The following is an 11,304-nucleotide window of genomic DNA, read 5'->3' as shown; positions in this document are numbered from 1 at the left end:
TAGACGGAGCTTGATCCTGCCTTGAGGTCGGGGGGCTGGACTCGATGACCTCTCGAGGTCCCTTCCAGTCCTATTATTCTATGATTCTATGATAATTGCATAGGAGCAATTACTATACAGGATAGCTTTCTCTCTTTCTGTACAGAGTTTAATCTTCGATGTATGCACATTAATAATTTGTAATATTCATGACATTAGTACTTTTTCCAATAGTAGCAGGAGCCAGAAACACTTGTAATAAACATAATGCTAATTTAAAATATAATTGAAAAAATATTCATTGCATATGCATGGTTGCCAATTATCAAACATTATTTCTGCCTTAGCAAAAATCTATTTTTCATTTAGTTCTTCAGAGTCAGGCAGATTGCTCTTTTCCTTCAAAATTCTGTCGATTCCAGAGTTTTAAAGCCAAGTTTTGTACCCATTAAATGCAAACACTGACTATTTCTAATTGTAGCACAGCAAGCAGTTGTTTTATGTAACAAAGTAAATAAGCTTTTCCTTTACCACAGAGAAGGATGGTGCGTGAGACACTGGTAAAGTAAGCACAGCACACTGAACAGTGTGTGAACAACAGTTTGGCTGTGAAAGAGAAAAAGGATCAGTAATGTTCTTAGTTCTGGCTTTGGGGCACAGTGAAAAGGTAGTGGGAGGGGACTATTTCACACAAACTTTCTATTCTCACAGAAAAGCCTATGGTTATGCATGGAACTGAAAGCATTTAAGAAGGAAAAAACAGAAAAAAAGGGAAACATTAAGTGGGCAGATCATCTAGCAGTGCAGATCTATTTTTGCAAAAACCCAAACACAGCTATACATTGATTTTTCTTTGAAACTTTTAGACCACCATTCCTTTCTCCTTATCTGCATAATTGACATCTTCATTCAATTTCAACCAGCTGTTATGTGAATTTGTAATCATTTTATTTCTTTCTGGGTAAGGCTTAATCTTTTGAACTCAAGGAATAATTATTATTGCAAAGTAGTTTTCAGTTTCCAAAGAGAATGCTTTAAGGTCACCACTGCTTCTAGTTTCTCTGGGAAGGAGGACAATAAAGTATTTGTTGATGCTGAAATGTTGTCAGTTCCAAGGACATTGGCTCTCTCTCTCTGCACTATGTTCAGCATATTGAAGCGAGTTATATGAACCACATCAAAAAGCTTTAAACTACTAGTATTTTGCTGCTTTTTAGTATCCACAAGCTAACTTAGATCACTCTAGACTAGGAAATTTATCTATATTTTTGGGCAACTTCCTAAAAGCATAAGATGACCCTCAAATAATTTTGGAGTTTATTCTTCTTCCTTTTTCTCTTATTTGTTATATTTTACAATATTCATCTTAGCACTGCACGCAGTATATATTAAAAAAGGATGGAAGTGTGATTTTCATATTCATTTTCCAACAGGGGATCTGATAAGTACCAACACAAGATTTCTAAAAAGTATCCCTTCTGCATTTACTTAGTGGATCAAGAGGTGAATTATTCACAGTGGCAATGCCTTTGAAGTTCAAAGTTTAATTTCTCTTGGAACAAGGATTTAAATATTAAAGTTTACCAACTGGAAAGAACTGAGCTCTAAAGAAGCTTTTGCAACATTTGTTGCGACATTTTTGAAATTTTAAAACTATCAACTTTAGAAATGAAGAACAAACAAAAAAGAAACTACAATCAAGTTGAAAAACATGATGGAGCATAGTGAAAATTCTATAAATAACAAAGCAAGGGGAGGAATCCATTCCTGCAGCAGGACTGCATTTGTTTGGTATTATGTCACTCTTTCATCTCTCCTACAGTGGGGGGGATTGCAGAACCAATCTGGCCTCTGTTGCCCCAGGAGGTATAGAGGCAGATGGGAATAACCAAGGTTTAAAAACCTCCTACCATATCCAAACATGGAATGTTCCTTGCATCAGTGTCTCCTGCAGATCTAGTACAGAATTAATTACAGAAACTTGCCTACATTAGGGGAAAATCATTTGGGCAAGAATTTATAGTCCTTTTCTGCTGGTGGAGTTAGCGGACCTGGGACTGCTGGGCAACCATGACCTCGGCTCCAGCTACCTAAGGATAAAAAAAGATGGAGGCTTATTAACTGGCATGGATGAATAAATCAATCAATCCAAGAAAGGGAAACATAAGAGAGACTGGTTTTAGCGCTTGATCTTGTTCTTAAAGGCTTTTTCCTTAAAGAGGGCTTTCTTTCTGAGGTACTGAAGGTCCTCTTGATACAGGAAAGTAAACTAAAAGCAAAGCGTTTCCTGGTAATAGAGGAAATTTACCCCCTGTATAGCTCAGGGGTATCTTCTTCTCTGTTGCTTCTGTCTCATTATTCCCAGAACTTGTCAACTACATATGCAGTATTTAGCCCCCTAATTTGAAGAATCACTTTAATGACTTCCTTCAAAGCTTTAATCAATGTTGCTCCATAATTCAGTCAGCATATTTCATTAAGTCAGTTGCACTAGGACTTTTTGGCATGGTTGGTTACCATGGGGATGAGATGAAGACCATGATAAGTTCTTAGTGCTGCTGCCAGCAGCAGAGCATGCCACAGAATTAGGTTAATTAGTGCCTGATCCAACATCTGTTAAAGCCAATGACTCCCACTGACTTCAATAGGCATTAGGGAAGGCCTTGATGAATAATTCCCTCAATAAATGTGGCTTCTACATTTATGTGTGGCATGTCCAAAAATGGATCAACATTTTATTTTATTCTATTTTATTCATTAATCCAATTTAATTGAAATTGTGATTTCTTTTTCAAACCTGAAGATTTCCAACAAAGAGTTGTACGAGAATTTGATAATCAATGTTCAAAACGTAACCTGTTAGCTGTGACTGGTAGTATAAATTATATGATACCTCTTCTCTTTCCATGAGCAAAACCCTTCAAATCAAGGAGAATGATCTGATTCTGAACTGGAGCTCTGAGGTTGTCAAGGAGAGGCAGTTGCTAAGTATAACTTGGAAATTTTATTTTATTTTAATTATTTACTAATTTTTCTGATCATCATTGCTAGGAGATTTAAGCTACTGTAAAATGTATTGGATGGATGAAGAGGTTACATTTAATTTTCTTATATTAGACTGTGAATTCGATAGCTATGTATAGACTATGTAGAATTTTTGAAAGAGGAAATTTGCATATCTTCTTCCAATCTCACTTTCAAAAGAGGATCTTTCAAAAGTGAAAGTAGTCTGGACATGGGGTTTTAAACAAAACACACCCTTTAAAAAAAAACCCGCGTAAACCTCCTTTTTTAAAGAACAGGTTTTTTTGAAAAAGGAAGTTTTTTTCCAAAAAAATGCATCCAGACTACTTTTACTTTCTAAATATCCTCTTTTAAAAGTGAGATCAGAAGAAGATATGCAAATTTCCATTGAATTTGCATATCCTCTTTCAAAAAAACCCCATAGTTTAGATGTGCCCTTAGTCTCATTGCAAAGGGTTTGGTCAAATATTTAGCTATTTAATGTAAGTCTCTCCGGGTATGCTAATTCGAAATAGGGCTGCAAATGTAGGCATTCGAAATTGCAAATCAAGCCCGGGATCTAAATATCCCGTGCTTGATTTGCATGTTCCTGGCTGGGCGCCATTTTTTGAAATTGACAAGCCCAGAATAACTGCCCGCGTCTAAACGCAGCAGTGAAACCAGCGTTTGAAATAAAGCCCTAGTTCAAAATACCTGTTAAACCTCATTGCAGGAGGAATAACAGGTATTTCAAACTAGGGCTTTATTTCGAATGCCTGTTTCACTGCCGCGTGTTATTCCGGTCTTGTCACTTTAAAAAAAAAAAGTGGCGTCCAGCCGGGAACATGCAAATCAAGCACGGGATATTTAGATCCCGAGCTTGATTTGCAATTTTGAATGCCTACATTTGCAGCCCTATTTCGAATTAGGTTGCAAGTGTAGACATACCCTCCATGCTAGGGCTCTACTGCAGAGTTTGGTGATCCCTGTCCTATTTGAATATGTTGAGCAGTATCTCATCTCATATAAAATATACCAAGTGCCTTGCTTTTACTGTTCTGTAGTCACTGACAGAAGATAATGGCATTCTTAGTCCTAGCTGTGGAGGGTAAGATCAAATCCATAAATTTGCCATTTGGCTGGCTGCCCTTTTCACAAGTCTTAAGAACCCTGTACTTGTAGACACTTAGGGTATGTCTACACTACAGCGCTAATTTGAACTAACTTAATTCGAACTAAGCTAATTTGAACTAGTGCATCTAGACTAAAGAAGTAGTTCGAATTAGCGTTTTGCTAATTCGAACTAGCATGTCCACATTGAGTGGACCCTGAACTGAGGTTAAGGATGGCCAGAAGCAGTGCCGGCAAGGCATCAGATTAGGACTTAGAGTGTGGAGCTGCTGTATCAGGCTAGCCGAGGGCTGTGCTTAAAGGGACCCGACCCCCACCCCGGACAGACAGTTCTCAGAGGTTCCCCGCTTGCAAAGCAGTCCTGGCTTGGAGTGCCCTGAGTGCCCACACTCGGCACATCACAGCACTCGGCCATCAGACCGGCTGCACCTTCCGCACGCTGCCATCCGGAGGGGGGGTCAATCAAGGGGCTTCAGGAGAGCTTCCACCCCGAGAAGCCCGCAGAGCCACCCCAGTCCTCCCCATCGGGGGCTTGTACCCCATTCCTCCCTCACCTCCTTCCACTTACCTCTCCCTAGCCCCCCTTCCTGATGTACAAAATAAAGGACACGTGTGTTCAAAAATAGAAACTCTATTGAACAAAACTCGGGGAGACTGGGAAAAGGAGGTGGGAGAGGGGAAGAGAAAGGGTGGGAGAGGGGAGGGCAACTACAATATCAGGGGTTTGGAACAGGTCCCATATGAAGAGAGGCTAAAGAGACTGGGACTTTTCAGCTTAGAAAAGAGGAGACTGAGGGGGGATATGATAGAGGTCTATAAAAGCATGAGTGGTGTGGAGAGGGTGCATAAAGAAAAGTTCTTCATTAGTTCCCATAATAGAAAGACTAGAGGACACCAAATGAAATGAATGGGTAGCAGGCTTCAAACTAATAACAGAAAGTCGGGGGTCTCAGTGGACCACCTTGATTTGCATGCAAACCTGCTCCTGGGTGGCCAGGCTGGCAGCTCTCCTGCCCTAGACGGCCACTTTCCTGTGCCTAGTGCGGAAGTTGTGGACGAGGTCCACGATGTCTGCACTGGACCAGGTGGGTGCCCGCCTCTTGCAGTCCTGGGCAAGCTCCCAGGAGCCGCCAGTCTAGTCCTGGGAAGAGGGGGAGGGCTGTGAGGCATCAGGTGGCTGGCTCGAGCCATGCCAGGTACAGGGTCTGCTGGCTGGATGCTGGCAGGCTTGCACCTGGCATGGGCATCGTAGCCAGCCCGTGTCTCTTTAAGGGGTCCGGGGCCGGGAGGGGGGCAATAGAATTTCCCTGGTGTTGGCCAGAGTGGCCACCAGGGAAAACTGGGGAGGGCTAGCCTCCCACTAGTTCGATTTAAGGGGCTACACACCCCTTAATTCGAACTAGTAAGTTCGAACTAGGCTTAGTCCTCGTGGAATGAGGTTTACCTAGTTCGAACTAAGCACTCCGCTAGTTCGAATTAAGTTCGAACTAGCAGAGCTCTAGTGTAGCGCCTATCAAAGTTAATTCGAACTATCGTCGGTTAGTTCTAATTAACTTTGTAGTATAGACATACCCTCTGACTTCAGAGCTGGGGCAGGCAGCTCATGCCCTATCCCCAGAATATATTTCATGACCCCAGATGGACAGGCCCCAGTTTGAGATTTGGAAATCACCCAATTTTCTACCTAGGCTACCTCTCTCACACTGGAACAGGCAGCTGCTGCCTTCATAGAATCATAGAATCATAGAATAATAGGACTGGAAGAGACCTCAAGAGGTCATCGAGTCCAGCCCCCCGCCCTCAAGGCAGGACCAAGCTCCGTCTACACCATCCCTGACAGATGTCTATCTAACCTGTTCTTAAATATCTCCAGAGAGGGAGATTCCACCACCTCCCTTGGCAATTTATTCCAATATTTCACCACCCTGACAGTTAGGAATTTTTTCCTAATGTCCAATCTACACCTCCCCTGCTACACTTTAAGCCCATTACTCCTTGTCCTGTCCTCAGAAACCAAGAGGAACACATTTTCTCCTTCCTCATTGGCCGTGTCCAGACTCAGGGTTTTTTTCGGGAAAAGTAGCCTTTTCCCGAAAAAACTTCCCCTGCGTCCAGACTCAAGCCGCGTTCTTTCGAAATTATTTCGAAAGAATGCGGCTTTTCTTTCGATGGCGGTAAACCTCATTTCACGAGGAAGAACGCCTTCTTTCGAAAGTTCCTCTTTCGAAAGAAGGCGTTCTTCAATGTAAAGAGGCCGTCTTCGAAAGAGAGCATCCAGACTCACTGGGTGCTATCTTTCGAAAAAGCGGATTTCTCTTTCGAAAGATCCGCCTGCAGTCTAGACGCGATCTTTTGAAAGAGGCTCTTTCGAAAGATGCTTTCGAAAAAGCCTCTTTCGAAAGAAGCCTGCAGTCTAGACATAGCCTTTGTGACACCCTTTTAGATATTTGAAAACCGCTATCATGTCCCCCCTTAATCTTCTTTTTTCCAAACTAAACAAGCCCAGTTCATGAAGCCTGGCTTCATAGGTCATGTTCTCTAGACCTTTAATCATTCTTGTCGCTCTTCTCTGTACCCTTTCCAATTTCTCCACATCTTTCTTGAAATGTGGTGCCCAGAACTGGACACAGTACTCCAGCTGAGGCCTAACTAGTGCAGAGTAGAGCGGCAGAATGACTTCACGAGTTTTGCTTACAACACACCTGTTGATACAACCTAGAATCATATTTGCTTTTTTTGCAACAGCATCACACTGTTGACTCATATTCAACTTGTGGTCCACTATGACCCCCAGATCCCTTTCCGTCATGCTCCCTCCCAGACAGTCGCTTCCCATCCTGTATGTATGGAACTGATTGTTCCTTCCTAAGTGGAGCACTTTGCATTTCTTTTTATTAAACCTCATCCTGTTTCCCTCTGACCATTTCTCATAACCTGTCTCTAACCTGATTTTTGGGGCAGTCACTTCAGCTCTCAGCACCGCTGTTTCTCTTCTCACCAGTTTTGTCTGTTTAGATCAGCTCTCATCCTGAATGTGGCCCAGTTAGAGTACAGCTAAACTGAGAAACTCCACCTGGTCCAGGGAAAGTGTTTGCTCTTTCTGCTTTTTGTTCCACAAGGGAGAAGGGGTTTTTTGGAAGAGGGTGTTTGTCCGAAATTTAGCCCAGTCTAGGCATGCCAAATTTTGGAAGAGCCTCTTCTGACAAAAGTCTTGGAAAAAACATATGCAAAATGCGGAGCCCATTTTGCGTATCTTTTTCTGATAGATCCTCCCAGTCTAGCCATACTGTACAGTGGCGGCCCCGCTTTGTACTTTAAATAAATCAAAATTTACTACTCTGGTCTGTCAAGGGAGTAGGGCTGGCTGAGGGGGAGACAGCATCTTGCAGCCTACACCAGTGCTCCTGCCAGCAGGCGGCTAGTGAGTGGAGCTGTGGGTATGATTTTCAGGAGAGGCTCTGGACATGGAAGGGGAGGAGGTGTTCACTGGGAACTAAAGGTTTGCTGGGGTGCTGCTGCAGCCCCAGGTTTAAGTGGGGCTCCTCTTCTGGCCCCTCTTCTCGAGTCCTGGCTCCCAGACTCCCCCAGGTGCTCTACTCCTGGTGCAGTACCAGTAGTCCTGGCTGCCTGACCCTGCAGAGTGGGGTCCAGGGTCCAACCAACTGATTTCCAGGTCCGTACGGCAGGTTCGGGACTCTGGCTCTCCAGCCCATGCCCAGGGTTCTGCTTCTGGCCCTGTTGTGGAAAGGTGTAGCAATGGGTATAGGACAATCTGAGTATTTTGGAGGGAGGCACTGTAGTTCTTAACCTGCAGCCAACCTGACACACTGAGGGCTGCAGATGCAGCCCACAGTGATAAATAGGTTTAGAACTGCTGATTTAGACTGTAAACTCTTAATGGCACAGACTCTCTCTCAATATGTGTTTGCACAGCGTCTAGCAAAATAAGACCCTTATCTGGGGTGGCATCACAAGGCATGACTAACACAAAAAAATACATTTAAAAAACTCTCAGACAGACCATTGATGTAGAAATAATATTTTAATATTGCTCTACCTGCAAAACCACCACAAATAGTTCCTATATAAATAGAGAGGCAAAGGACTGAATGCATAGAGAAATAGGACTGTCCTTTCACCCTAGAATTGTTTCCTAAAATTTAGATATGATACGTTGGCCACTACCACTGACAGTACTGAATCTGTTCTGTGGATAAGCAGAATATTTTAGGCGTCCAGTGGTGTCAAGCTAGTAACTTTCTTGAGTCCCTTGCTATAGAGTGAATAAATATTGATGACTCTGATTGTTATGAATCCAACTGTAAACTATCAAAATAACTTGAGGTAACTTAACAGAATCACTTAGGGTATGTCTACACTACCCCCCTAGTTCGAAGTAGGGGGGGTAATGTAGTCATACGGAGTTGCAAATGAAGCCCGGGATTTGAATTTCCCGGGCTTCATTTGCATAAAGCCGGCCGGCGCCATTTTTAAATGCCAGCTAGTTCGGACCCCGTGCTGGGTGGCTACACGCGGCACGGACTAGCTAGTTCGGATTAGGCTTCCTCTGTTAGCTGTTCCACGAGGCGTACAGCTAGTTCAGATTAGGAAGCCTAATCCGAACTAGCTAGTCCATGCCGCGTGTAGCCGCGTGGCACGGAGTCCGAACTAGCCGGCATTTAAAAATGGCGCCGGCCGGCTTTATGCAAATGAAGCCCAGGAAATTCAAATCCCGGGCTTCATTTGCAACTCCGTATGACTACATTACCCCCCTTAGTTCGAATTAGGGGGGTAGTGTAGACATACCCTTAGGTATCTGACTGGAACTCAGGCAGTCTGAATTTTATTACCAGTGCTGTGTGGTGTGTATGTGATCAACACACATAGGTCTCTGTGCTTCAGTTTGCCCATCTCCAAAATGGGAATGATGCTGCCAATTTGTGAAGAACCTGCAGAGCTAGATGTTCTTTTTTTTATTCATAATAATATACTTCAAACAATCTAGGACCATATTAATATAGAGCTGATATGTGCGGCCAGTGCAAGGAAATGCTAATGAAGGGCAACATAGAGTTACCTTTCAAAGTTCATTTTTTGTAGATATTATCCATGATTTCTGTTCCAGACTTAAAGAACATTAAAAACTAATGGTCTGTCAGAGGCTTTATATTTAAGAGCAGAGATGTAATATGGGATTATTGGGAACACATTATTTTACAGGGCATTGGTACCCATGTGTAAGAAATTACCATAGAATTACAGAGTTATTACATGGTTATTTGTGCTTTGCCAACTAAAATGTTACTTAATCATCATTAGGTTTATGGGGTGTAGATCAGATTTGGTCATTTACCTTCAATCCTAGTTCAAAATGCCATAAACCTGATGTTAGCTGAACTATGGGTCAGAGTCCCAAGTCTAGCAATCAACATACTAAACATATTTCTATCCTATCATAAAAATAGCTTGCTGTTGTGAGGCATGACAAACACAATCTCATGAGACAAATCTTGAAGTCCCCTGGTTGAGAATTATGCCTCTGAAGGAGATTGTCAAATATTTTCAATAGGGTGACAGAATTGCATGTTCCCCAATGTTGGTAATAGATTTTTGAGTCCTGGAAATAATCCCTCCCCCCCAAACTATTTGGCATTTCCCCCCTCCCTCTTTGCATTTTAAATTTGGATGAATTATTTAGGGTAACTTCATATCATAGTTCTATTCTCTGTTACTTAATTGCTGGCATAGGCAAAGCAGGCACAGAACAATTGTTCTGGGTGGCTATAACAATAGTGTGTTTTAACATTTTCTTGTTGGAGGGACTGACCCTTAATGTTTTCAGGTTAATGGAGTGAGAGATTTAAAAGGTCAGCTAGAAATGTAGAATGGAATGCTGCATCCATTTAGAACCATTTGTAAGGTCAATTTTAGACCTAAAACCTTGGCAGAAGGTCAAATTAAAGATTTTTTGGCCTCTATTCAACATGGCAATGGCACCCACACACACATCTTCCCTGTCCCCAGGAGGTCGGAGGTCTGGGTAGAGGGAGAAGTTTGGGTTCTGCTCCTGGGGCAGGAATGGCACAAGGTGAGTAAGCCGTGCCTGCACTCAAGCTGCAGCAATGTCTGTCCTACAGAGCCAGCCTGGCTCTCTGTGAGGCCTCCTTTGCTTTCACCACAGTGCACTGGTGGGTTCCCCTCTGCTGCAATGCCCAGACCTTTCTTGCCCTGCGGTTGGGTTGTGTATCTTATAGGGGGAATGTCCCCGCAGTGGTTAGAAGGACCCTTAAGATAGGGACCCTATGAAAGTGCACATTGTATACTGCCAAACTGTCTAGATTGACCAATGTCTGGTGACTACTGATTCAATCTCTGGTAACTACCAGCAATAAGGGCTCTCTTGCCTTTCATTCCCCACTCACAAGCTTCTTCGTCTGATCCCAGACAGCTGGCTCTGTCCTGCTGCTCCTATTGTCACTCCCAACAGTCTCCACTGATATCAGCTCTGACTTTTTCCTTCCTGTCCTGCTGATTTATGGACCCTCTACTGGCTGGATAGTGGAGAAGTAAGGGTAGGTCTACACTACAGCGCTAATTCGAACTAACGCATCCAGACTAAAAAACTAGTTCGAATTAGCATTTTGCTAATTCGAACTAACATGTCCACATTAAGTGGACCCTGAACTGGGGTTAAGGATGGCCGGGAGCGCTAGTGTAGCGCCTATCAAAGTTAATTCGAACTAACATCCGTTAGTTCGAATTAACTTTGTAGTGCAGACATACCCTAAGAGAGGCAACCCCATAACAAACTAGCTATTTTGGAATGTTTGACCTTTACCCTGGGACGAATGGCTGCAGGGGGCGCTAAGGGAAATATTGAGTTGGCTATAGTTCCAAGTCCGCCATAAGCACTTCCCCAGCACAAAGAGAGGAGTGCATAATAGTGCTTTGAAATGAGCTAGAAAGTTTATTGGAATATGTAGAATTATGTAATTTTCCTTTCACTGAGAGTTTAAAGGAAACATAAGGATTTTAATATAGTCTTAGAGCTGAATTACTATGTGCTTTGGCACTTTATTGGTATACCTCACAGCAACAATAAAAAACAAAACATTTTTAAACCATTAAAATTGCAAAAACCTGATTCTTCATTGCCCAGGACCTTACTCAGCCATGTGTATACAATGCAAT

This window comes from Pelodiscus sinensis, chromosome 5 (assembly GCF_049634645.1).
Source record: "Pelodiscus sinensis isolate JC-2024 chromosome 5, ASM4963464v1, whole genome shotgun sequence".
Lineage (NCBI taxonomy): Eukaryota > Metazoa > Chordata > Testudines > Trionychidae > Pelodiscus > Pelodiscus sinensis.
Note: the sequence above shows the minus strand (reverse complement) of the source record.